This window comes from Peromyscus californicus, unplaced genomic scaffold (assembly GCF_007827085.1).
Source record: "Peromyscus californicus insignis strain IS unplaced genomic scaffold, ASM782708v3 Scaffold_4__1_contigs__length_199733344, whole genome shotgun sequence".
Lineage (NCBI taxonomy): Eukaryota > Metazoa > Chordata > Mammalia > Rodentia > Cricetidae > Peromyscus > Peromyscus californicus.
The window spans coordinates 78,424,500-78,451,790 of NW_026294562.1; positions in this window are offsets into that span (position 1 = coordinate 78,424,500).

Genomic DNA, 27,291 nt, shown 5'->3' on the forward strand with positions numbered 1-27,291 from the left:
AGTGACACAGTGATGGGGTGGTGGAGGAGCCACAGTGTACAGTCCTATGACCAGGCCCCAATCTCTTGGTGAATCTGCAGCCCTAGCTGTGATCTTCATGGTTACTTCTGTTCCTTAGAATGGACAGGATGGTTGCTGGAGTGGGCTGAATTTGAGTATTTGCTCTTCCCTTAGTGAGTTACAGTCAATGAAATTCCAAGAAGCTAAACTCTGCAGAAGTAGTTTTTCCTAGGAGCAGTCCTTTTGGAGGAAGAACAGAATGTTCTGGAATATTTTAAAAAATGGAGTCTTTGCTCTTTCCCTGTTGAAAGCAAATGGAACTTTTTCTTGAACTTACTGAAAATATCCTTGTTGGAGTGATGGAAGTGAAACCCCTCCAGCCGTGGTGACTTCCAGTTATAGAGCCTTGGGAATTTCACTCCCAGACTTGTCCACATTGAGCTCTGGCAAGCCACCAAGTGTAGATTTTCATGCTCTGTCACTGGTCCGCATAAAGGTTTTATGCCTTTCTGTGTGGATGTATTGTCACTTTCTGTATTTGCCTGTCTGAATTTCCAGTTTGGGGGCAGTAGGCTGCCCTGTGACTTCATTTCTTTGATGAGTTGTCGATTTCTCAATTTGTTCAAATGTAAGCATGTGTCTAGGATGAAGTGGAAACTTAATTCCTTATAAGCTGGGCTGGAAAGCACAGGTCCATATTGTCCTAGGGAAAGAAGGAAGAATTGCTGCATGCAATATTAGAGGCAGGAAGATCAAGGGTTCAGGGTCAGCCTGGGCTATACAGTAAGACTCAACCTCAGAAAACCAAGGGCTGATGTCATAGGTCAGTGGTAGAGAGCTTTCCTAGAGTATGGGAATCCAAGTCTATTCCTAACATTGTGGACAAGAAAAACAAAAATGCTATGAATTATTAAAAAAATGAAATTATTTCATTTAAGAGTTAATTTTGACACCTTTAACCAGGATCTAGTTGGGTGAGTACCTGATCTTCCCCTCCATATACCTACTCCAATCCCTAGATCTGACCTACAGCCAGTGCTCTGGCCAGCCTAATCTTCCCACCCCTGCCTGCACTGCCCAAACCTCTAGGCTTCTGCCAGAACTTACTGTTTCTGCCCACCCCTGCCTTTATATTATCTACAGACCCCTCCCATTCCACATGAAGCCTCCCAGACTAGGCAGATCCTGCATATCCCTTGCTAGAGTCTAGCTGGCCTGATCCTCCTCTCTATATACCCTCTTCAACCTGCAGATCTACCACCATACCCCAGGCTTAGGCCAGGATGCTCTTCCTGCATGCCAGCCCAGCCCCTTCCCCACTGTGTCCAATCTGACTTCATTCCATCTAAGCCATACAGACACAAGAAACACAGAGAACAACAAATAGTCAAAATCAAAAAAGAAAACCTCCACAGCATGTCATAATTAATACACTAAGTATATAGAACAAAGAAATAATATTGAAAGTTTCATGAAAGAAAATGCAAGCCATACATAAAATAATAGCTAAATTCTCAATGGAAACTTTGAAAACCACAGGAGCCTGGAACAATGCATTCCAAGTCTTAACAGACCATGATGGCCAACCTAGAGTAATGGCCCCAGAAAAACTGTCTGCCATATTTGAAGGAGAAAGAAAAACCTTTCACGCTATAAACAGCCTAAACAATGATATCCAACAGATGACACCTAAAGAAATGCATCATGTAATATTTTGGGCTCAAGAGAAGAATGAACATAGCTGAGAAACTACAGGAAGAAAAAGGAAGCTATAATTACTGAAACACAAAGTACCACTGAGATCACAAACAACACCAACATTCAAAAGCACAGTGACTGCAATCAAGATACACCTTTCAACCATAACTTTAAATATTAATGGCCCAAATTCCCCAATCAAAAGACTTAGGATGGCTAGATGGATAAAGAGATAGAATCCGTCTATCTGTTGTCTACAAGAAACACACCTTAGCTTTAAAGATAGGCATTGCCTTAGAGTGCAAGAATGGACAAAAGTCCTCCAATCAAATGGAACCAGGAAGCAAGCAGCCATCACTCTTATATTATCTTACAAACTATTCCTCAAACTAAAACTTCTCAGAAGGGATAAAGAGAGACACTTCATTCTAATTAAGGGAACAGTTAACCAAGAAGACATTACTACTCTAAACATACACGCACCAAACTTTGGGGCACCCAGTTTCATAAAAAGTGTACTACTGAAATTAAAGACATGGATTAAAATCAACTCATTAAGAAGAGGTGATTTCAGTACCCAACTTTCTCCAATGGACAGGTTATCTGGAAACAAAGATAAACAGAGAAACATCAGAATTAGATGATATCATATATCAAATCAACTAACAGATATCTGTAGAATATCCCACCCAAACACCAAAGAATATACAGTCTACTTAACAGCACATGAAAGTTTCCCTAAAATAGACTATATCCTCAGACACAAAACAAATCTTAATACATTCATAAAAATTGAAATAACTCTGTATCCTATTTGACCATGTGCAATAAAATTCAAAATCCACAACAAATTTCTAAGTGTACAAACTTATGTAGATTAAGCAACTTACTTAACATCCTTACTAAATGATGAATGAATTTCAAAAAAAGAAATAGATGGAGGAAATATAAAGTCCCTTGGAACTCTCTGGGCATGGTGGTGCATACATTTGATCCCAGCACTGCAGAGGCAGAGGCAGGCAGATCTCTGAGTTTGAGGCCAGACTGGTCTACAAAGTGAGTTCCAGGATGGCAAGGACTAAACAGAGAAACCCTGTTTTGAAAAAACAAGAACAAACAAATGATGCCTGGAATCGCATGAGCATGAAAACATAACACAATGTATCAGGGATACATTTAAAGCAATCCTTTGAAGGACATTTATCGTTCTAAGTGCCTACATTAAAAAACCAGAAAGAACAAAATAAATGGCTTAATGATGCAGCTCAAAAATTTGGAAAAACAAGAGCAAACAAAACCCCAAACCACCATATAGCAAGAAATAATAAAAAGCAGTGCCCAAATTAATGAAATAGAAACAAAGAAAACAATACTAAGACTGAGTGAATTGAAGAGTTGATGCTTTGAGAAGATAAACAAGATTGACAGATAACTTGTCCCAACTCATCAGAAGAAAGAGAGGGAGGACCCAAATTAACAGTCAGAAATGAACAGGAAACATCACTACAGACACCAAAAAAATTCAGACTATTATAAGGGAATACTTTTTTAAAAAACCTGTACACCATTAAGTTGGAAAACCATAAGGCAATGGGGAGAGCTGGCACTTCGCTAAAACCAGAATACGCTCTAAGTACATTCTAAATGTTTTTCTCTGTACCCACAGGTGAGTGTGGTTCTCACCCTCATCAAAGAAACTTGTCTGCAGCTGAGACCATTACAGAAAACCACGACAGATCAAAATGCAGAGAACAGAACTCACGTGGTACAAAGTCCCACCTGATACATCTACAGCACAATTCCCACACCTCAGGCTCACTTCCTCATGGAAGAGGAAGCGGAAAGACTGTAAGAGCTAGAGGAACAGGAAGTTTACTGTGAGATTTTGTCTCCTAGAAAGACCAGAGAGGCTACACCAATAAGGTCTCAACAACATGGCTGCCTAGACAAGAACTGTACAACAGCGACACCAGGAAACATGCCAACTCGAGAGGGGGAAGCTAACCAGAGCCTCAACCCAGCAAAGAACGACGGGCAGCTGGTGACTGCTGAGAGCAGATGAAATCATCTTCCCCAGGGAAAGGCTCCCCCAATTAGTTATCCAATTCCAAGTGGTCAGCCCTGAGATCCTATACAGACAGGTAGCATAGTTTAGACTGAGCAGGTTATATTTATGTATTTAGAAATGTGTATAGATATGTATGTATACATAAAATAGCAATTAAAGGAAGAGAAGGATGAAGTTGAAAGAAAGCAAGGGGTTGAGAATGGGAATGGTTGTGGAAAGGTATGTGGGAAATGACAGAATTATACTTTCAGATATAAAAAAAGACTATTAGAAAATTAATTCTGGCCAGCTGGTGGTAGCGGCACATGCCTTTGATCCCAGCCCCTGGGAAGCAGGGGTAGGTGGATCTCTTGAGTTTGAGGCTAGCCTGGTCTACAGAGCGAGTTCCAGGATAGTCAAGGCTACCCAGAGAAGAAATCATGTCTCAAAAAACCAGAACAATAAACAAACAAACAAACAAAATGAAGTAAAACAAAGCAACAAACACAAACAAACAAACAAAATACCCAACAGTAACAAAATAACAACTCCCCCAAACTTAATTCTGAACACTTCTGGCTTCTCCAGGACCCACTGACAGCATCCCCAATCCCTTGTGTGAAATGTGAGTCGCTTTGCGGACAGATGAGCTCCTTGGCTTCCATGGACTGTTCCCACTGTGGTTCATCCGGCCTTTTATCTGGCCTCAGTCCTGAAGCCATCTGAGACTGACTTTAGCCTGTAGTGTGTGTCCAGCTCTCTCCTCCTTGCATCTCCTTGGCAGTAGGCTCTGTTTGGGTTCAGAGCTGACGCTTCTTCCATCATGGCAGATTCGGCACACTGCCTGGTGTAGGTATCCAACTGGTGTCTAAATCTCCCTGTTTCAGTTCCATTTCTGTTGCTGTGATAAAATGCCCTGACAAAACGCAACTGGGGGAGGGTACAGGGAGGGGTGTAGGGCATCTCTGAGTTCCAGGTTATACTCCATCATGGTGGGGATGTCACAGTACGGGGAGCCCGAAGCAGCCAGCCACAGAATGCATGTGTGTCTTTGTCTCTGATCTTGGCTCGGGATGTGGGATGATTCATTCTCGAGTCCCCATACTGATGCACTGTAACTGGAGTCGTAAAATCCCCTAAGTTGCATTTTGTTATGGTATTTTATCATAGTAACAGAAATGAAACCGAAACACCCCTATAAGCAGGTTAGATAGAGCTGCAGTGGCTGAGCCTCAGCCCACATCAACAGGGATGGGAGCCTTCGTCAGACGCCTCTCTCCCTAGAGCATTTCTGGCTCCTGGCTCCTTTCCTCTGGCTGCCTCTCACTCTCACTGGAAGTGCCCCAGGGTGACTGGTTGGCTCTCTGCCAGCACAGACCATTAACCCACACAGCTGTGGCCACTTAGCCTCAGCAACAGCTCTGCCCTGCTGTGGTTCAGGGCTCTGAACAAACCTTGCTCTGAGAATCATTAGGAGCCCTTGGCAAAGAGCTCTGGCCATATAGACAAGCCTAGAGGGGCTACATGCCAGCAGAGCCTGCTGGTTGCTCTAAAACCTGGGCCTCATCTTGGATACACTCTGGGGGATAGTCACTCACAGTATCCTGATGGACATGAGGAGGGGGTAAGTTGGATGGGTGGCACCTCTGGTCCAGCCAGAGGAAAGAGCACAAGCTCCTAGTGCACAGAAGGGAATCAAAATGACAGACCAGTCTCTCCCATCATGTCATGTAGAAATTAAAGTTGCTGACTGAGTCACGGTGGCTAACAGGACAATTCTGTGAGAGGGCTGCCTGCTGGAGCTAGCATGTGGAAGCCACAAGGACAGTCATGGGTCCATGCTCCCTTCACGCTGTTTCTCTTTTTAAATCAGAAATCCTTCTATCCAAGTAGAAGATAACCTAGATGAAATGGTTATCTTTTCATTGTCCGAGTCTTGACTTGCTCAACCTCTGGCTTCAGGTACTGCTGGATTCAGTTGCCCACATAGTGTCACAGGAAATAGTGTTTGATGTCCTTACTTTTTCCAGATTAGCTCCATTTTCATAGTCTCTACATGCATAGTGGCTATGTGACTGGATCCTCACATCCTTTCGTCTGTACAAAATTTGCATCTTAGACTGTGGCAGCCTCACTGGCTGTTATTCATCATCAGCATTTTTATGGAGACGATGTATTTCTTTCATCTCCTTATTGCATAGTCTCAACACTTCTCTAAATTAAAGATGTAACAAATTCACAGAGAGCAGGGATACCTCTTCCTATTGCTGCACACAATGCCTATGTTCTGCCTTGATGGATGAAACCTGAGCCAAACACTTATTCTTAAAAGGGGATTTGTTTAGGCTATCCAGATAGCTCAGAATCACAGACAATGTCCTGGAGTTAAAAAATGACCCCAGTTGTCGCGTTCGCCTCGACCAGCAAGGAAGAAGCAACACCAGGTTCTTCTCCAAGCAGTTTATTCAGGAACCTTGAACAATCTTCTGACCCCGGGGAAAGCCATCTTCTGACTCCAGGGAAAGCCAGCCCACGCCCTTTATAACCACTGGGCAACCAACCCCGTAGTGCCATGTGGACAATGCCGATAGGGTCAGACATACGCAAGCAAGCCAGATTCCACGCCCAAGCCAAATAAGGAGTTGATTATCCCAGAGAACACCTGCCATCAAGAAGGCGGAAGCCGGATGCCGGCACCATCTTTGAGGCGCGGCCGTGCACGGCTCTCTACAGTTCCCCCTTTATTGTTTTAAGCAGCAGGCAAGAGCAGAGGTCTAATCTCTGCCAAAATACAACTTGGACATTGTACTGGTGTTAGTCCAGGTGTCATCCACCCAGAGAACACTTGACCTGTCCGATACCCTTTTTTGCAGAGGTGGGAATTAGGGTATCAACCCACATGCAATTAGACTTGCTCTTCTTGGGTTTTGCAATACAGCTAGACCCAAGTGCAGTGCACTAGCCTCGCATCCTGCGAGATCAAGCTTTTAATGTGGTCAGCCAGGCCTGGGGAGACTGTCCAGCCTCTATGGCTGTAAAGGCTTGGATAATCATGGCTGCATTGCGCTGCTGAGAAACCCTTAAACGAACAATGCACCACAGGCACATCAGGGAGACAAGTACCAGTAGGCCTGCCAGGGCACCTAATCCCGCCCACTCCTTCGATCATAATCAGGGCTATCAGGATCAGGCACATCAGCTTCTGGGGTGTCATCACGTCTCTCCGTCTGAGGGGCCCGTCGCACCAATCATTCAGGTACCCAGATAGGGTCTAGCCGGTCCTGTGGGAAAACACAAACAGAACCTCGTGCCCATGTCAGCACGGGATCGGGGCCATGCCAGCTAACCGTGAAGATATCTTTCCACTTCACCACTTCATAGGACTGTGTGGATTATGATGCCTATCTGCTGATGAACTTCCCGAGGCATCCAAATTCAAAAAATTTAAGGTGAATAATGCCAGAGAGAGTCTTTCTCTTGGGGTTCGGTTTGTTTTTGAAGAATTTCTTTAAGGGACCGATGCCACGCTCCACAATGCCTTGGCCTTGAGGATTATAAGGGAGACTGTGCGTTAACTGCACATCCATGCGCTGACAGAAGGAATTAAATTTCTGTCCTGTGTACGTCGGCCCATTATCAGTCTTTAATTGCTGAGGTTTTCCCCATGCTGCTCAGGCTTCCAGACAGTGGGAAATGACATTCAATGCTTTCTACCCTGTCATAGGTGAGGCATGTATAATCCCTGAACAAGTATCCACAGAGACATGCACATATTTGAGGCGCCCAAAGTCAGGGATATGTGTAACATCCATTTGCCAAACTTTTAAAGGACATAAACCACGGGGGTTAATTCCCAAACTAGGGGGATGATGAAAAATAACACATTGAGGACAATCCATGACTACTTGGCGCGCATCCACACGGGAAAGGGAAAATTTAGCCTGCAACATGTGTGCATTCACATGGAATTCTTTATGAAAATCAGAGGCTCGCTGTATAGCTGAAGCCATAAACATCCACACTTGTCGGGTACACTGATCTACTATGTCATTGCCTTTAGCTAAAGGACCAGGCAATCTTGTATGAGCACATATGTGCTGAACGAAGAATGGATGTTTACGTAGCCAAATCAAACTTTGTAATTGCTGAAATAAGGAGCTCACAGAACTAGAGGGTTTAATCAGTCCTGAACATTCAAGATATTTCAAAGCATTAACAACATAGCAGGAATCTGATATCAAATTGAAAGGAAAAGGGCAAGCTCTAAAAACTTCTAAAACAATTTGCAGCTCCACCTGTTGCGGTGTCCCTGGGGAAAATTGATGTATGACCGGTGTCCCATTATCCACCATATATGCCCCAGCACCAGTTTTAGAACCATCTGTAAAAACAATGCTTGCTCCCACAATGGGTTGAGCGGCAGTCACTTTGGGAAACACCACCGGATGTTCCTTGAAAAAGGTTAACAAGGGATGTTTAGGGAAATGACAATCAATGGACCCTGAAAATGAACAACGTAATATGGCCCATGCATCTATTGTGGCAGTTAATATTCTAATTTGATTGCTATCATATGACGTAATGAGTTCTTTGGGTGACACTCTAAAATGTTGCACACATAAGATTCCTTGTTGGGCAATCTCTGCCACAGCAGTAGGATAATGCTGTATAGTTTGTGCAGGCGACAACTTTGGGTGAATCCACAACAGAGGTCCATCTTGCCATAAAATCCCTGTAGGCTGTAAAAGGGTAGGCAATATGCATAAGCTAAACTTGTCTGGACTCTGTACTCTCGTAAGGAACGCCTTTTGTAGTCTATCTTCTACCTTCTACAATGCATCCCTAGCCTCTTGAGTTAATACTCTTGGTGAATCCAAGGCCGGATCTCCATTTAAGATATCAAAAAGAGGCTTCAAATCATAGTTGGACTTATGCAAACTCCCTCGGACACAATTTATGTCTCCCAATAACTTTTGGAAATCATTAAGAGTACGAAGATGATCCTTCCTCAGCTCTACCTTTTGTGGGACAACCTGATTAAAGGTTATATTAGAGCCTAAATAATGAGCTATCCCATTCTTCTGAACCTTTTCTGGGGCAATGCAAAGACCTTTCTTTCTTAATGCTTCATCCAAGCAGGAATAAGCTTCCTCTAATATTCCTTCATCTTTTGCGGCAAGGAGGATATCATCCATGTAATGGACACATCTTACTATGGGAAAACGCTGCCGCATGGGCACCAGAGCTGCAGCCACATAGATCTGACACATGGTGGGGCTGTTAGCCATGCCTTGAGGCAAGACCATCCACTCCTATCTCTTATCAGGTTCCTCATGATTGATGGAAGGGAGAGTAAAGGCGAATCTGGCACTATCATCTTGAAATAAGGGAATGGAAAAGAAACAATCCTTTATATCCACGGCAATAATATGCCAGGAGGCTGGCAGAGCCGATAGAAGCGGTAGCCCTCGCTGCACTGGACCCATGACCTGCATCTGAGTATTAATAGCCCTAAGGTCATGTAACAATCACCACTTTCCAGATTTTTTTCTAATGACAAATATAGGTGTATTCCAAGGGGACACAGAGGGTTGTATATGTCCAGCCTCAAGCTGTTCTTTTACTAGCTCTTCTGCCGCTGATAACTTTTCAGAGGAAAGTGGCCACTGAGGTACCCATACCGGGTCCTCTGTTTTCCAGGAAATGGGAATTCCTTCCTCAGTGGCCCCTATGAAAAACCCAATCCCTGCCTAGGTGGTCTACTCTGCGCCTGAACTGGATCTTTTCTGCCTTGGAGAAACTTCCCCAAACCAAACCTAGGATGACATCCCATCTTCATCATAATTTCCTGAAACTCCTTAGAATATTCGTTACTCAATTTGAATCCCATAGATTGCATAAGATCCCTTCCCCAAAGGGACACTGGAAGCTCGAGAACATAGAGTTACATAACACCCGAATGGCCCCCTTCATCCTGCCACTGTAATTGTCCTGCACTAATATCTGGTGAATTGGTATATCCTAGCCCTTGTAGAGTTTGAGAGGAGACTTGCACTGGCCACCCATGGGGCCAGTCTTTACGGGCAATGATGCTCCGATCTGCACCAGTGTCCAGGAGTCCCGTTATCTTGGTACCATTAATAGTTAATTGCAAGGTGGGTCTTTGATCTAAATCAAGGGACAGAAAAGTTAAATCTGTCCCCGTGGATCCAAAGCCTTTATTTCCTCTGTTTCAATCAGCAGCTGGATAGGACTCATGTAAACTGGGTAATAAAACTAGTTGTGCAATTCTATCACCTGGTGAAATGGCAGTAATTCCTTTTGGAGACTCAAACATAATTTTCACGATCCCAGTATAATCAGGATCAATCACTCCTGGGTGTACTTTAAGACCTTTTATGGTGGTGGAGGATCTTCCTATCAATAAACCCACCGTGCCCGGCTTCAAAGGGCCTTTAAAATCAGACTCCACTAATTGTACTCCCATCTGCGGAGTCAGTACTAGTCTGGTGGTGGCACGGAGGTCCAACCCTGCTGAGCCTGTAGTGGCTGTCCGAGGTTCCTCGGATGACGGAGGGTTGGCCACTGCTCCGGGTTCCTGCCTTGCTCCTGATTCTCCACTGCCCCATATATTTGCAGGCCCTGAGGCCGAGGGCCTTGCTGTCCGTTTTTTGAAAGATTACCCGTTGTTATAGACTAACCATTTATGTCCTTAACTGACCTACACTCATTCGCCCAATGCTTCCCCTTTTTACACCTAGGACAAAGTCCAGGCTGTGCAGGACGTTGGCTCCTCCCTATTCCTTGGTTATCTTCTCCTTGAGGGCAGCTACGTTTGAGATGGCCCATTTTTCCACAACGAAAACATGCCCCAGTGTTCCCTCCTTTCTTATTACTAAGTTGCATAACTGCAGCCGCAAGGCCTACGTTAGTTAGAGGTCCCCCTAATTCTCTGCATACTTTCATCCATACTTCTAGACCTTTGTTCTTATAAGGGGTGATTGCAGCCTTGCATTCTTTGGTACATTGTTCATAAACTAGCTGCTTTATAAGCGGCATCGCGGCATCTGGGTCCCCAAAGATTCTGAATGCAGCCTCGACCATGCGGGCCAAAAATCTGAAGAAGGTTCCATAGGTCCCTGAAGGATCTTAGTAAGGTTGCCGCTCACTTCCCCTTTATTAGGTAGGGACTTCCATGCCCTTGTTGCTAGTTGATTTATCTGGTCATAAACCTGATGTGGATATCCATTTTGTTGATTGGCAAATCGGCCTTGTCCCAACAGCATGTCTACATCCCAAGCTGCTTGACCTCCACCTGCAGCCCTGTTAATCACAGCTTGTTCACTGGCAAATTCTATCAAAAATGCCTTCCAGTCTAAATACTGCCCTGCGCTGAGACATGCTTGAGCAAGATTCATCCAATCGGATGGAGTCATGCAAAATCTGTGCAGAGCCTCCACTTGAGCAACATTATATGAGGCTGTGATGCCATAAGCCTGGACAGATTCCTCTAGAGACTTGATGACCTTAAAATCCAAAGGTTCATGGTATCTCTGTTGAGTCTGGGCCTTGAGAAACACTGGGCAAGCTAGCTGCATTTCAGTTCTAACCTGTCTCCAAACCTCCCGGTTAAAAGAATTCCCCATAGAGACAACTCTAGACATGGAGGAAGATTCCAGATACGGTGGAGGAGCTGAGGGAGAGGCTCCACACTCAGACTCACATCCTTTAATTCTTTCTCTTTCTCCTTTATTTCTACCCCTTTTCTTTCTTATTCTCACGCTCTGCAAGGTTTCACATAATGACTCTACATCATCAGAATCAGGGGAAGAGATAGGGGACTCGGAACGCTCTAGGTCCGAAAGGTCAGGATATAACCTTGTTTTTTCTTTCCCCTTTTTTGTTTTACTTCTGGTAGACGCTGCTTTAGCAGACATGGCCTTTTCTGATCTTTCCTCCTGCAACATTTCTAAGGCTGCCTGCCCATTCTCTACCGCATCACTGCAGCGCTGGTCTTTGAGACACCCTATCACTAATTTCCAAACTGGTCTAACCCCATGTTTAAGCGTTCCTTGTTCTGCAGCGAAGTCTAGATTATGGCCCAACTTTTCCCAGGAAGCTACTGTGAGGCTTCCGGAAACTGTAAACCAGGGTGCCACAATATCACATTCCTCTAGAAATCTTTCTAAAGTACTCTTCTTAATCTCTAATTTCTTTGAAAGGAGCAGCTCGTTAAGAGCCAGAAAAATTGGGTGCGAAGAAGTTGTGCCCATGATATTAGCAGCACTTTTGCCTTCACCTGCTTTCACTTTCTTTAATTTTCCCGTCTGCTTTTGTTGCGGCTCTACTTAATTTTCCCGCTTTTGTCGCGGATCCCCACCTTACCTGGGGACTTACCAGTGCACTGCCCTGACTGCGAAGAGTTCTGAGCCTTAAAGGTCCCCCGTACAGGCCACCACTTGTCGCGTCCGCCTCAACCAGCAAGGAAGACGCAACACCAGGCTCTTCTCCAAGCAGTTTATTCAGGAACCTTGAACAATCTTCTGACCCCGGGGAAAGCCATCTTCTGACTCCAGGGAAAGCCAGCCCATGCCCTTTATAACCACTGGGCAACCAACCCCGTAGTGCCATGTGGACAATGCCGATAGGGTCAGACATACGCAAGCAAGCCAGATTCCACGCCCAAGCCAAATAAGGAGTTGATTATCCCAGAGAACACCTGCCATCGGGAAGGCAGAAGCCGGACGCCGGTGCCATCTTTGAGGCGTGGCCGTGCACGGCTCTCTACACCCAGTAAAATGAGAAAGAGGAGCATGTGGCTATGCCTTGATGTGCCTCAAGGTCCCAAGGCCCACTCCTCCTTCACTGGGTCTTTCTTCCTATTTCTCTCCTCCTCCTTCAACTGTCTCTCAACAAAGACATTGGTGGCCTCCTGCTTATAAAATGCAGGGTGTGCCACTTATCCATCATCTATAAACAAAATTATCTGCAAAGTTGCCTCTGGTTACATTGTGGTATTTTCTCATGTACCAAGGTATTTGCCTCTGCTTTCCTGCCCCCTTTTTACATTTATTTATTGTGGGGGTGGAGCCTGCATACACTATGGAAGCATGAGGAAATCAGAAGACATGGTTCTCTCCTTTCACCACAAAGGCCTGGGGGACAAGCTCAGGTGGTCAACCATGGTGTTAAGTAACTATTGTAGTTTGAATAAGGATGGCCCCCATAGGCTCATATATTTGAATGCTTGGTCATCAGGGAGTGGCACTACTTGAGAGGGATTAGGAGGTGTGGCCTTGTCATAGGAAGTGTGTTACTGGGGCAGACTTTGGGGTTTCAAAAGCCCAAGCCAGGCCCAGAGGTTCTCTCTCTCTCTCTCTCTCTCTCTCTCTCTCTCTCTCTCTCTCTCTCTCTCTCTCTCTCTCCTGCCTGTGGATCTGGATGTAGAGATCTCAGCAACTTCTCCAGCACCATGTCTGCCTGCATGCCACCATGCTCCCCACCATGATGACAATGGATTAAATCTCTGAACCTGTAAGCCAGCCCCAATTAAATGTTTTCCTTTATAAGAGTTGCCATGGTCATGGTGTTTCTTCATAGCAATTGAACACTGACTATGACAGTACCCTATGTGCAGAGTATCTCCTTGTTGCCTTTCCTGCCTCTTTCCGGGACCCCTCTGCACAACATACCCTTTAAATATTTGCTGTTATTTTCCCCAGGTTAGTGTATTGCCCCAGATCAGGCAGAAAACACATTTAACCATGAATGATAGATTGCTCCAGGAGCAATTAAACCATAAGAAATCCTACTCCTTCCCTATAGCACTTTCCAGAGGCCACAGGGTCACCAAGGATGCCATTAAAGACTAGGACTCTCTTTTCACTTTCCCCTCAATCTCTCATTGTGTGTCCACACAGCCGGAACCACAGACTTTAGCCAGGGCATTGTTGCATTTAAGATTTGGAGGGGACAGTGGTATGGAGAACATCACCATCTCTCTCCATCATCTCCCTTCAACGGATAAAGTGAGAACTTTTCAAAATCTCATCAGAGAGACTGGATTGCACAGCCTTCCCTAACTGAGAGGAGCTGAGGAAGGTGTCACCCAGTCAAAGATGTCTGCCATTTACTCCCCTTCTCTGCTCTGACTGCTGTTTTTGCATGGATGCTGTAGACTTTACATCAGACATTTCCTTGGAGGAGGTGGAGGCCAGAACCTGGTATAAGGTGTGCTGTGGGTCCCACACACCCAGAGCTCCTCCTCCCTCAAGGTGCTCTCCTTCCCCCATTTCCTCCAAGCATGAAACAGACATGCTGGGTCCCCCTTTATACCTCGCGTCTGCACCCTACTCTTCTGGGGACAGGTGGATTCTTTGGCAGCTGTTCACATCCTGCTCACTGTATCTTATTTTACATTTATTTCTATTTGTATGCGCATGAGTATGTATGTATGGCATGTGGTCAGGGGACAGTCTGAAGAAGTTTGCCCTTTCCTTCCACCATGTGGGTTGTGGGGCTCAAACTCAGCTCCTCAGGTTTGGTGGCAAGCTTCTTGTGCTCACTGTGCCATCTTGCTGACCCTTTATGCACGCTTTTTCATTTATTGTCACGGGACTCTGTAGATTCTTCGAGTAATGGCAAAGTGACTCTTTCCACCCCTTTAAGTTGGAGGCTGGCCATGTGGCTTGCTTTGGCCAATGGCATGGAGTAGGGAGGCAGATGCTCTATCCTGGTGTCAGCCATGGGAGGTCTTTGCATGCTCCTGATTGTCCTCCTGGCCCTGGGCCTCCACTACAAGAAGGGCATATGTCAGGTGGGCTCAGAACACTCACAAACATGGAGCTTCCCTGAGCCATGCATGACCTGAGAGGAGAGCAGCTGTCTGCCTCTTATAGCAGAGATGACAGTCCAGGCCAGTGTGCTGCAGTCACTTGCATACCCTGTAGACCCTCAGGCATGAGGACAATGTTTTCTGTTTCAAGCTGCTGAGTTTCAGGTCTTATTGCTGGGACATCCTGTTGCTGGATATTTTTACACCGTGTGAAGGTGTATTGCTGTGACTGGTGTAATGAAAAGCTGAACAGCCAATAGCTAGGCAGCCAGCATAGGATGGATTTCCTGAGAGAGAAAGGAAGAGGAAGAAGAACCTAGGTGCTAGGAAGATGCCAGGAGACACAGAAGAAGCAGGAAGGGTGGTGCATGCCAGAACATAGATGAATAGAAATGGGTTAATTTAAGTTATAAGAGCTAGTGAGAAACAACCTAAGCTACAGGCTGAGCCTTCATAATTGACAATAAGTCTGTGTCATTATTTGCGGGCTGGTGACCAAGGAAAATCTACTTTATAGCATCCACTGGTGTATATGCTGTGATACAACTGCAGAAGCATCTTTTTGTTCCCACCTCATCTGACATCTCCTCTCCCTGACGACAGAACCAAAGCACCACGTCCTCTGTGGGATGCATGGTAGGGTGTTAGAGACAGTGCTGGCCCTTCCCCGAGCCTGTGGAGTTCTAGATGTGCGTTTGCCCTTACCTCTCAGTGTTGCAGCCTTGTGTTAAAGAGGTTCTTTCCTGACCCGCCTCCTTCAGGGGGAGGGCAGTGATGGTCAGTTGTCTCTGCAGCCCCTGTATTCTGGCATGGCAGAGGGCCTCACAAAGGAGGGAATTAATATGTGCCAAACATCAGCTTTGGGTTGATCAGGTACTAAGTTGCAAATCAAGAGGGCAAAAGTCTGGAGACTAAAGACAGAGGGAGGAGAGAAAGAGAAAACCCATCATTCAGCCTCAGCTTGCTCCAAGGGCCCAATCGAGCCTGCAGCACAAGAAGTCAGTGAGACTCCAGCCAGTACCACTCTGTGGAGAATGAGGGATGCTAAAAGCTTATGGTGTGTTCAAGGTGGAATGAAATTTCTTCCCCTGGAGCCATAAAGGGACAAGCTTGATCCTCTTGGGGACAGAGTGATTTAAGTCTAATTGTGGTGAGAGGCACAGGGTCGGGCTGCTGGCCCTGGGGAATCCTCTTCCTAAGTGTGATTCAGAGCCTTGGAAATGATTTGTCTGCGAGCACTAGAAGGAATCCCTGGCCTCTGCTAGATAGGGAATTTAGCAGAGTGCAAGGTGAACGATGGACATCAGAAGCCGGGTGAAGCCCAGATGAACATGGGGGAGATTGCTTAACCTCTTTTGCAAAGTGGGGCTAAGCATTTTCCAGCACAAAGTGAGGGAGACTGTGTGAAATAAAGGGTGGGGGCCCCCTTCCCTTCCTTTCCTCCCCTCTCCTTTCCCCTCCCTTCCCTTTGTCCTTCCTTTCCTGTCAGAGTCTCACTATATAGCTCAGGCTAGCCTCAAACTCCCCACACTCAGCCAAAAAGGACCTTTTACTCTATTTTTTAGCACTAGGCCCTGGCCTTGTACACTCTAGGCATGAGGTCTGTATTCCTCAGCAGTGCAGTGGCTTCCTAAGGGCTTCTCTGTGAGAGAGGGGCAGACAACGGATATATTCCCTTGGCTTCTTTTTCCTCTTCTTCCTCATACTCCTGCTTTCAGATGAGGAGATCAAGTGTACACAGGCATTTTACCTCCCCCTTTCCAGGGGAGCCAGGGAGCAAGCAGCCTGCCCCTGTCTCCCTCTCTGCCTCTGCACTGATTTCAACTCTTAGAGATATTCATGTTGCGGTTTATTCCATTCTTTTTCTGCGTTGTGTCTGGCTCAGTTTCTGAGCTGTCGCCAAGTCGGGGAGCAGGAAGAGAATGTGAAACACTGAGAGCTGAATGCTTTTCTCTCGCAATTGAATTTTTCCAGATTCTTCAAGGGTTTCTCAGGAGGGAATGAAAGAGGGATCTTGAGGCTGGAGCATCTTCTCTGCTCCACCAGTCCCCAAATCACAATCATAAAAATTAAAACCCAGTTAAGAAAAACCACAGCTGTCCTTACAGCTTGGCAGGTGAGGGGGATCTTGATCAAATCTTCTATGCAATTTTACAGTTTCTGGGGAAATTCACTGAGCACGCATTGATCACCTTTGTGCCACGAAGACTGGCTTCTCTCAGCAGAACTCACCCCTCCCAAACTAATTTCACCCTTTGATCTAAGCTCATGTCATGCTTTTTAAGGGCAGTGTGTGATGGCTTCAGAGCCAGTAGCCTGACGCCATCAGGCCCAGCCCACATCAACCCCTTCCTGATATCCAGACAGAGGCCAGGCCAGGAGGTTCCTGCTGTGGTTTGGATGTAAGCATCCCCCAAGGCTCAGTGCTGAAGCCCTGCCTGTCTGCCTGCTGTGCTGTTTGGAGAGTTGGAACCTTTAAGAGGTGGAGCTTAGAGGGAGGAAGTCAGGCCATTGGCATCATGCCCTTGAAGGACATGAGACTCCACTACTCCCCTAGAGTTCCTCTAGTTTCTCTCTGCTTCCTGGCTGCTGTGAGGTGAGCAGCTTCTCTCTGGTAAATATTCCATCATGATGTGCTAAGTGACAGGGTCAAGTGGCCATGAACTGAAATCTCTCACATTAGTCACCCAAATCAATTGTTTCTTCTTTGAAATTCCTTACTTCAGGCATTTTGTCCCAGTGAAAGCTGAATAACACAGCCCCCTATATCAATCTAAGACCTCTGAGGCACAGGAGGGCTGCACAGCAATGTCTAATATCAGAGAGCTGGCCAGACTCATAGCCTCTGGCAGAAATGGCAAAGCTAAAAGAGCAAAATACCTTGGGATAGCCTGTAATCTAACAAGAAAAAAAGCCCCACAGGGACTTTGGCAAAACGGTGGAAACAAATAGAGTCTATTGTAGATGTAACCAACGGTCTTATTAAATAAGAAACACAGAGCCGATTCAGAGAAGAAAGCCAAGAGGTCAGAGCTAAGAGCCTCACCCTTCCTGATTCAGGGATCCTCTTCAGCCAAGAGAGCTCTCCGAAAGGGACCTACTTCCTGTGTGTATGTCTTTATATACTCTAGCTGTTCTGCCTTCTCATTGGTTGTAAACCCAAACATGTGACTGCCTCGTCACTGCCTGCATGTACCGCCCTCCAGGTCCTTAAAGGCATGCGCCACCACTGCCACGCACTTGCTATGGCTCTAATAGCTCTGACCCCCAGGCAACTTTATTTATTAACATACAATTAAAATCACATTTCAGTACAAGTAAAATACCACCACAGTCTATAGTAGATAACAACCCTGGGAAATAATTACTCTGAGCCAATCAACGCCTTGGTGATATTGAGACTTTTTCATGGGAGGTAGCTGATGGGATACTTCTGCTTTAAACACAACATTTAAATACTACTAGATAATTTAAAGAATTTAATTTATGCCATGGGCTGAATGAAACACACAGGAGGGCCAGGACTGAGTACTGAACATCCAGTTTTCATGTCTGACGTGGTGTGCCGCACCCTCCGTGCCCATGTCCCGACGGTGCCCCTGTGAGCTGTCCGAGCTTGGCTGTATTGTCAGCTTCCCATGCTGACAGGCTTTCATGAGGGTTCTTACGCCACCTTCAGTTTGTTAGTCTTGGCTCCACCCCCTGCCCGCTGTGCCCAAGGGCAGCTGAAGAATGCCTTGGTCCATTTCAGGAGGACAGTAGCTAAATCCCCTAAGTGGAGTCATTTTCTACAAGGAGTTCTGCTTTGCACATTGGATAGTGAGCTGGAATTTACCAGGGACAGAGTCAGTCCACTTGCCCGCCATGGTTTCTACTCTAAAAGGAGATCGTTCCCAGCAGGCTCTTAGCAGTGGACCCAGAGAAGGTAGGCGATGCTCCCAAACTCACACAGCTGGGAGCAGCCTGGCCTGAGTTTGAACCTGGGTGGGCCAGACTTTGGTGACCAGTACTGTTTCCAATCCCACACTATTCTTCTACTTATTAGAAGCACAGCGCAAGTAAGGACTCTAGCTTCCCATAACTCAAGACACACTTGACACCATAATCTACGGAAGACACCATCCATAAAGGAGCAGTGACAGACAGGCTACCCTGGTGACGGGCATGAGACCCTATCTGTCTGATCCATCATTGCCATTATGCATGCTGTATCTCTATTATCTCTCCCGTAAGACATATTTACAACGTTATTAAAAGGGAGATGTGGGGATATATTATCTTCCTTACGTTCAGTGTATATTATCCACCCATGCCCTGTCACATCTTGATGATGCCAGACATGGCTGACCCTGGTGCAGTGGCTAGAGAGAAGCCATCTCTCCTCGTTGCAAAGCAGTTGGGGAAGGGGTGCGAGCCTGCTTCAGGGCCTAGCAGGGTCCTGCATGCCAAGTTTACACAGCACTTTGCCAGTGTGATGGTGTTGATTGTCAACTCGACAGAATCTATAATCACCGGGGAGGTGGGCTTCTGGGCATGCCTGTTGGGGGGGTGCGTGTTATCTTAATTATGTCCATAATTAATTGTGTGGGAAGACCCATTTTAATTGTGGGTGGGGCCATTTCCTAAGCAGGGGTTCTTGGACTGTATAAATGGAGAAAGGGAGCAGGGTACCAGCGAGCCAGGGCTCTGTTTTCTGGTTTTTGGTGCAATGTGATCAGAAGTTCAGGCTCCCGCTGCCTTGGTTTCCCATATCTGGGCTATACCTTGATATGGAGCTGTGAGCCAGAATGAACCCTGACCCCCAAAGCTGCTTTTGACAGGGCGGTTTAGCACAGGGTAGGAAAAGGAGCTTAACACCCAGTGTTTGCTTGCCAGCCAGACCACTTCTGTGGTGGGAGGGGCTGGCACTGTCACCACCCCCATCAGATGAGGAAACTGAGGAGGGCCATGCTTGCTCTCAGCCCTTCTTCCAGGGCTGGTGGAGGCAGGACTGGAATTCAGAGCTTCTGACTGCAAATCCTTTGAGATCTCTATATTGCAGTTGCGTTTGCTGGGCATTCACACATTCATTCACTCACTCACTCATTCATTCATTCATTCACTAATTCAGTATATAAGTCAGTGAGCATCCCCTGGGGCTTGTGCCTGGGGCCGTGCATGTGCTCGGCTGCCACGGGCCTGGAACAGAGTTCTTTGTCAAGATGTGGGCAAAGTCTGCAAAGAACACAAGGAGGTTGTCACAGCGGGGCAGAGAACACTGGCACTAGGGTGGGGTTGTGCTGTGGTGAGCAGGACACCACCCTCTGCTATAGAGCCATGATCTCTCAACACCAACAGCGCTGAGGCCAAGCAGCCTTGCGCACCACTGATCCAATGGCCACACCCAAGGGGCTAAAGTTGTGAATGGGGACGAGCTACCAGAAGCAGAAAATGAATCTAGGCAGCAGCCAGACTTTCCAGTGCCTGCTCCTTCTCCCAACTCAGCCCTTTAAACAAGCCTGTGGGTTGCCAGCATCCACTTAGGCAGGAGGGAATTGAGGCACAGAGAGAGGGCAAATACCTTGCTTAGAATCACACAGCTGGGGAGGGGGCTGCACGGGGATTTGAACCCGGGTTGTTTGATTTTATCCTTTGGCCACTTGGCCATATTGTCTCTCCGTGAGCCTTGTTGCTCTTGGTGGGGTTTAGGAAGCTCTGTGGTGGGGGTAGGAACACTGGCACGGCATTTGAGGAACTCTGCGGTGTGGGGGCAGGAGGGCACAGCCACCTGGCAGCAGGCCACAGCTGGGAAATGGATTAAGAGAATGAGCTAGGAGAACAGAACGCAGAAGTAGGGTTGAGCCTTGGGCCCTTGCGGTTGCCACGGTGTGTGTGTGCAACCACACTGTTGTGTGTGCAGAGAATAGGACGCTAGGCTGAGCCTTCGATCTGTGAGGATAAACTGGGCCCTGGGACGGGTCATGGGCAATGGATTTCTCACCACCGGGAGCCTGGCTCACACACTGTTTATGAACACTCTTCTTGGGCAGGGTGGGGAAGGGCTGCTGGCCTCACCCACCACCCCTAGGTCCCAGAGACCTGTCCCTGCCCTGGTCTGGGCTATAAGGCACATCACTTTCTGCAGCGCTGACAACCCTCTGTTTGTGCTTTCAGATAATCTAACTCACAGATAATTAATGTCACTCTGCTGTCACCGCACCCTGGCTAACCACAGTGTGTGGGCGTAGGCCAGCCAGCCGGTCGATGAGCCGCCCCGGGATCTGTCAGAGTCAGGAAAGGGCACATCACCTGCCAAGCTGCTTGAGCATGCTGGGGACCTTAGCACATGCCTGTCTACTTCAGAGGCACAGACAGTCTCCATCCCAGAGGAAACAGTGGCCAAGGTCACAGCTGCAGCTCTGGGGACCAAGCTGGGTAGAAAGAAGAGAGGAGAGGAGTTTGTCCGCCAGTGGATGTGGGCCCACGCCTTGCCTTCCCTCATCTCCTGTGCAAAACACCACTTAGCCCAAGTTCTAACTCAGGTTTCGCAGCTGTGTTCAAACTCCGGGTAGATCAGAGATCCTGTATCTGCCTGAGGCGCTCTCTGCTACCAGCCACCCAGAAGTGCCAGGGGCTCCCCACACAAGTCAGTCTTGGCCATGTTTCTGTCTTAGTCACTGTCTCTCGGCCCGATCTCCTTCCTCTGATATGCACGGCCACTCTCCACAGGATTGTGACTGGGTGCTCAATCCTCTCACAATCTGGTTTCCAAGGAGCTCTCCTCTGCTCCGTGCCCCCACAGCACATTACACAGACCCTGGGGACAGTCGCTCCTCACATTCACTTCTTCCTTCTGCCATGTCCCCTGGGCACTCAGTCCACACAGGATCTGAGAGGCACAGGGCGAAAGAGGGATGCAAAGTAGGCATCCATTCCTCTGTGACTAAGTCTCCTCAAGAACAGGAAGTTGACTAATATGGTCAGGGGAAGGTCACCCAGCAATGTCTAAAGCCAGACATCAGGTCATCAGCCTCCAGCATTCTTCTGTCTGTCATTCCTTCAGAACTTCTCTGTGGTCAAGGATGGGTGACCTGGGTCTTGTGGGCAGTGATAGCCCTGTGCACCTCAGAAATTACCCGATGAAAGAAAAGGTAAGTGAGGGTCTGACTAGCTTACGGGTTCCTCAGTACCCAGACACCTATATAGCCAACTAACCACTCAAGGACGTGTGGAGGTCAGAGGACAACCGTAGGAGTTGGTTCTCTCCTACCATGTGGATTGCCAGCATGAAACTCAGGTCTTTAGGTGTGGCGGCAGGCTCCTCTATCCTCTGAGCCATCTTGCCAGCTCAACTCACATTCTGACCAAGATCGCTTGGGAGACTGCAGGTGCTGTGGGTGATGTGCTCACAGGTGAGGTAGTTGTGCTGAAGCTTCCACAGGAATTTTCCTGGCTAAGTATGGAAGGGCATGTGTGGGTCTGAGATTGGTCAAATCGTTCCAGGAAGTGAGAGCAGCAAGAAGGCAAGAGTCAGAGATGAATTCCTGAAGTAACAAAAGCCCTTCCCTCCCATCCTCATCCTTTCCTCCCCTCTCTGTGGCCCTCTTGCATCTGTTTTGCTTACTGAATGGGTGATACATTTACAAAGTTCAAAATTCTTGAGGCAAGACCAAGTGTACAAGGAATAGTATCTTCTGGCCCCCTTCCCTCCATCCCCTTCTCCCTCCTTCCTTGTCCTGCTCCCCCACTCTTCCTCAGCCTTCCTAGCTCCCTTCCAGGCGTTCTTTGCATTCTTTGTGCAAACATCTGTGTATATGAGCATCACATTAGGTTCGTTGTTCTGAAAAACCTTGAGAGTTTGATGCAGGGGCAGCTGAGGTCTAGGGATAGGGGAAGCAGAGGGCTGGGATTAGGTTGTGCGGGGTGTTTGGGGGGCATTGGATGCCCCACCTAGGACCTCCTGACAACTGAGCATATTTTAAGTCATTTCTCAAATTGTCTCTAAGTCATGATACTTTCAAGGGAACTTCCCACCCAGAGCTGTGTGACTTGGCCTCACTAAAAACAGAGCAAGAGCTGCCTCCCGTTCTGTGTCCCACCAACGATGAAGAAAAATGAACTCTCAGCAGAGGGAGGCACCCCGAGTCTGCATCTCTGTGCCTCATGACCAGCTAGCTGCTTCTGCTGTTTCCTCCTTAATTTATTTCCTGGGAAATATTCTGTGACTTAGAACAGGGTCTTCCCTTTGTCGGCAGCTGGCCCTCAGAACCGAATTGCTGCCTAAAAATAATGTACTTTTATTAAAAACTATTTTAAGTTGGTGCCTATTTTCAAGATAGATTCACATATGGATAAGCATCCAGTATTGCTTGTTATAGATAAGTGATGAATTATTTTAATCAGAAATGGATTTAACAGAATTGCAAAAATAAATTTGGGAGATTTTTCACAATCTGGTTGTCTTTTCTGATTTTTTATATTTATATTTAGTATTCAATGAAGACTAATCGTGACTATTGGGCATTCAATCAAAATCACCCAAACTGGATACATCCCACTCATAATAAAGATTGACACTCTCTGCAGTAATGCTGAGAAATTGGCTCTAGGCTCTTGGAGCCAAATCAGATGGGGGCAGACATATGCTGAAACTTTCTTGCCCAGCACCAGGGGTCCTCCAAGGCTCAGCTCTTGTCATGTGTTATATTACCTCATGTGATGCCCACCAAGGACCAGAACCCATGCCTGGGGAAGGGACAGAGGTACCCTGGATGTCTAGCCATCTCTGACTTAAGGCAAGAAAGACTGGTCAGGGCTGAGTCTGAGGCAGGGACTATGTCAGAAGCATTGGAAATTGGAAACTTATGCAGGCCAGGCTAAGGCTAGACTCAGCACAGACCCCCTTATCCCTGACCTGGAGTAGGCACTCAAGTGGATGCTGGAGCATCAGCAGGCCCCTCTGCATTGCTAATCATCTGACTTTAGTGTATCTATTTCCACCAACAGAGAGAATGCCAGTCTCAGCCCCCTTGGTTCTGTGTGTGCATGTGTGTGCACACTCATGTCGAGATCCTAAGTCAGCTGTCCTCCTCTTGAGTTCTCTACCTTATTTTTTAAAACAGTGTCTCTCATTGCACGTGGAGCTGCCAATTAGACAAGCCTGGCTGCCCAGCTAGCTCTGCGAATCTTCCCATCTCTATTCCCTAACACAGGGGTTACAGATGCAGCTGTGCCGGGATCTGATCTTGGGTCCTCAGGCTGCACAGTGGCATTCCATCCACTGAACTTTCAGGCTCTTAGTGATTACCCAGTGATATTCAGGTAGTTTTCATCCTGTTGGTCTTTCTTTTCTAATACTTCATTTTATTTTTCTTAAGATGTATTTTAAATCATCATATGAAAGAATGGCCTCATTATGACATTCTCACATACATCTATAATTGAACTTGGCTCATCTTTGCCTCTCCTCCTTTGTTGTCCTCCCTTATCCCCACCCCACTGGTCTCTTTCTCCTTGTACTTAATTACCCTTGCTAATACTAGAGAAACAGAAACATGCACTGTCTGTCTGTCCTGGCTTATTCCCCCTTCCTCCTCCTAGTCTTCCCCCATATACTCACTCTCCCTTCTATTTTTATGTCATATATGCGTGTGTGGGTGTATATGTATGTTTACATATAGAATACACACACATTGTGTCTGTTTTTATGGCTATTTTTCACTGGAGGCAAGTAACAACAAAATTTCATTCACAGAAAGAATTAAATTAAAAATAGTAAGTTAATACTGGTGTGTAGGGCAAGACAGTGTAAAGGTCCCTCCAGCTTGTATTCTTGCTGAAGCCAGTTTAGGTTTGACCAGAATTTGATCTCCTTGATGGAAAATACCATGGAAAACTATCCAACTCTATTCTAGAAACCTGAGGTCAAGATGCCCTAGCTAACTTATCTTGACTTCTGTTAAACTGCCTGCTTGTGCAAACCTTCCCTTGTAGCTGCCAAACAAGATAATAGGATGTGGTTTTTGCTTTTAAAAGACCCTTACCATAAGTGCTCAGTGCTACACTTGAGTCCTGAATACCTGAGTGTAGTCCCAGCCAGTTGGAATAAAGACTTTCAATTGGCTATAGACTGTTTCTGAGTAGACTGCTCTAGTGGGCTCCCAATAATACAGAAAGGAAATATATGAATAGCAAAAATCATGAAGATGGCATTTAGTTGAGTAAACAGATATTACATTGCTTTATGGGGCAAGGGAGACAAGAAAAGAGCATGTTCAGTTGGTCATGGTGGAGCAGGCCTGTAATCTCAGATCTTTAGGAGATTGAGGCAGGATGATTGATAGATAAGTGTATCTAGGCAACTTAGTGAGATCCTTTCCCTAAATAAAAAGGAAAAATAAGTCTAAGGATATAGTTCAGTGGTAGAGCCATTGCTGAGCATGGGTGAAGCTTTGGGTTCAGTCTCCAACACCATAAAACCCAACCCAATCCAACCCAACCCAACCCAATCAAAGCCAATCTAATCCAATCAAACCCAACTCAATCCAACTCAACCAATCTCAACCAAACCAAACCCAACCTAACCAAACCAAACCACATAGGCAGGAACTGTTCCTGAGATATCTTTCTAAGAGCTTCAGTTATCTTGCATAAGTTAGTAGAATGCAGTGAGGTAAATTCTACAAACAAATGAGGCCACTATCTACCTGTGTTCCTTGTATCTATAATTCAGGAAGAACTTTTACCTGGGACAGGAGCATGGGCAGAGCACTGTGGTTCTCTACTGCAGATCTCCACACATTTGTTCTAATCAGTTATTAGCCTCTTTGGCCATGAAGGAGCAAATCATTATGTCCCCCCTTCATTCTCAGGTTTTCATGAATAGGCTCTGGCTGCCTTTGGAATACATAGGGTTCAGCGTCTCAGCCAACTTTCCTCAGAAACCAGTAGTACCAGCTTTTGTTGATCAAGACATCTCTGGACTGATGGGCAGATGTTAACATCTGGGATTAATATGTGATTTTCCCCCTCCCAGTTATTTGGAGAATCTCATTAAGGAAGGTTTCCTTCAGGGAATTGATGCTTTAATTTTCTGCATTGTCAGCCGAGGACCTGGATTTTATTTCTTGAATAATATTTAATTAAACATTCAGGCTTTGCTTTCCCCAATGCATCAGCAATCAGGGACCTGGGCCCACCTTACCACTCTCCAACAAATCAGCAGAAAGCAAGGTTGGGGGCCACAGCACTGCTGAGCAATAAAGTTTATGGCCTGTGCCTTTGCTGTAATTACTACAGAGTCTTGCTGACTGGGCCACTTCAAGGGCCCCAGCCGAGTGGCTGCCATGCTGAGTGCTGGTCCCCACACTGTGTGTGACATGCAATCTGCAGGAGACACAGCTAGAAGGTGCTCACCCAGGGTCAGGGTGTAGCAAAGCAGGGCCCAGGGACAATATCTGGCTCTGAGTCTATTTTTTTATTTTTTTCCATTGAAAGCAAATAACAAACTCCTTTATTCAATAATAGGGTAGGCCTTATATATCCTCTTCCCAGCGCCTAGTCTGTGTGGTCATCTCTCATTGGCTAGGCACAATCAGGAACTCTGACAGTGACTGTTGCTAGGTCCTCAGGCAGACTCAGCATGATCAGGAACTCTGACAGCAACTAGGAACTCTGACAGTTCCTGTTTCTAGGTCCTCAGGCAGACTCCAGGTTGGCTCTTAAAGAGTACATTATGTGCATGCCTTGGCTACTGATCTGAGCCAATTTCCTTGACCCTATGCCTGTCCTACTACAGTAGCCTTTGTTGGTGTATATCACCTACCAAGATTCAGGAGGTCTCTTTTGATCAAACCTGATCCATTTTAACCTTGAAGGAATCCAGAGCCTCCTGTTTCCTGTGGAAACACAAGCAAAACCTTTTCCCCAGAGTAACATATTTTTGACTTCTTTTTTAAAGTTAAGTAGTTCTTAAAATATCTAGGCTAGTTTGCTTTGGCAGTCCTTTCAATCCCATGTCTCTTAGGAGCTGTCATTTGCTTATCAGCAATCAAAAAATTCAAGGTCAATACAGCAACATACAGGATCCAGACTCCTGTGTGCTTCCCATCTCTACATGAGTGGGAAAATGAGGAGGGAGATACCATGATGAATGAAGACCCCAAGGGAATAGGAAGAAGCAGAGTGCTAGAGAGGTCCCCAGAAATCCACAAAGATACCTCCACTGTAGACTACTGGCAATGGTCGAGAGAGTGCCTGAGCTGACCTGCTCTGGTGATCAGATGGCCGAACACCCTGGCTGTCATGATAGAACTCTCATCCAGTGTCTGATGGAAGAAGATGCAGAGATCCACAGCCGAGCCCCAGGTGGAGGTCCAGGAGCCCAATCAGTGGGAGAGGAGGGATTGTATGAGCGAGAGATATTGAGACCATGATTGGGAAAAACACAGGGACAAATAGCCAAACTAGTGGAAACACATGAACTGTGAACCAATGGCTGAGGAGCCCTCATGGAACTGGACCAGGCCCTCTGGATAAGTGAGACAGTTGATTAGCTTGAACTGGTTTGGGAGGCCCCTAGGCAGTGGAGCCAGGACCTGTCCTGTCCTTGGTGCATGGGCTGGCTTTTTGGAGCCTGGGGCCTCTGCTGGGACACTTTGCTCAGCCTTGGTGTAGGGAGGAAGGGACTGGACCTGCCTTGGCTGAGTCTACCAGGTTGGGCTGACTCCCCAGG